Below are 1,465 nucleotides of genomic sequence, written 5' to 3' on the forward strand. Positions count from 1 at the left end.
ACCCCTGCTGCTGATTTTGATTCTTATATCCCTGTGGCCTTGGATAAGGCGCCATATTATTGTGAGGTCTCATACCTCCCATGTTTCCATTGTTGAGCTGTGGCTGGACTGGCCTGTACGACTGATTTTGTTGGCCCCAATTTTGACCACCCTGTCTCTGGCCTCCATAATTAGTCATATAATTCATGTCCTCAGGGTAGTGATGATGATCGCTTTCTGCATGCCACTGGTTACCAATTAGTTGACTAAGCCCCATTGGTAGTATCTACAATGTGTACCTGCTGCTTCTGCCCTGACTCTTCCACCTTTTTGGTGAGTATACTCATCTGTGTCATTAACGTGGCCATGTTTTCAGCAAGAGTATTGGATGGATCTAAGGGCACTGAGTGAACCACTAGAGTGATAGGTGCATTCCTGGTTGTCGACCCCGAATTCTGTGCTATCTTGTCAAGCGGACTCTGGCCTTCTCTCTATGTTTTGCTAAAAAATGCTCCACCTGCTGAAGCATCAACATTACCCTTCACGCTATCTAACAATCCCATGTAAAACTGCTGTCCCAACATCAAATCTGGAATACCATGGTGCGGACATATAACCAACATCCCTTTGAATCGTTCCCATGTTTCATGCAGTGTCTCCATTGGTTTCTGTTTGAAACTCAAAATTTCATCAATTTGTTGAACATTCTTGTTGGGTGGGTAGAACTTGTTCACGAATTGCTTGACTAACTCCTCTCAAGTTGTTATGGAATTGATGGGGAGTGAGTTTAACCAGGTCTGGGCAGCTCCTGTCACTGAGAATGGAAACAATAACAGTTTAATTGCTTCCTGAGTTACGTTAGGCTGCCTTTGAGTTTTGCAGATTGACAGGAAATTCTTCATGTGCTGTTGAGGATCTTCTACTTGTGACCCCGAAAATAGTCCCTTGTTTTGCAACAAGTGCAACATGTTGTTCGTGATTTGAAATGATTCAGCCTGTATCTGCGGGACTAAAATCGCTGTGGCCAAGTTCTCTGCTGTGGGTTATGCCCAGTCATATAGAGCCGCCATTGGCACAAGAGGCGTTACCGGCGCAGCTGGGTCTACTATGTGATCCCCCATGTCTGGTTCGAATTGTTCAGTTGTTTGTTGTTGTTTGTTTTTCCGGTTGGCCCAATTCAAGTCCATGAAAACTTTCTCGGGATCTGATAATGCTTCAAATACTTCACCAGTTCTCGATGAGGTTCTAGGCATGCACCTGTACAACCAAGTCAACAAATGTTAAAATTTCAATGTATAGATTGGGTATAGAGAAAACTGACTACACTAAGAATTTTTGTATTTCTTTCAATTGTAATTGATAACACTGTTAATTCCCTGGCAATAGTGCCAAAATTTGATCACACCCAACTATGCCTTATAAAAAGGACACACGGACATTGCAAATATAATCTAAGTATTTTGCCCAGAGTCGAACCCACAAAGAA

At 42.9% G+C, this 1,465-nt stretch overlaps 1 non-coding gene across 1 annotated transcript; it reads left to right on the forward strand.

Annotated features, from left to right (window-relative positions):
• The first annotated feature begins 573 nt into the window (after positions 1-573).
• LOC142175050 (small nucleolar RNA R71) lies at positions 574-680 on the forward strand. Its single transcript, XR_012704240.1, has one exon. It is a non-coding gene; the product is annotated as a small nucleolar RNA R71 (small nucleolar RNA).
• Positions 681-1,465: the final 785 nt, after the last annotated feature.

This window comes from Nicotiana tabacum, chromosome 20 (genome assembly GCF_000715075.1).
Source record: "Nicotiana tabacum cultivar K326 chromosome 20, ASM71507v2, whole genome shotgun sequence".
In the NCBI taxonomy this organism is placed as follows: Eukaryota; Viridiplantae; Streptophyta; class Magnoliopsida; order Solanales; family Solanaceae; genus Nicotiana; species Nicotiana tabacum.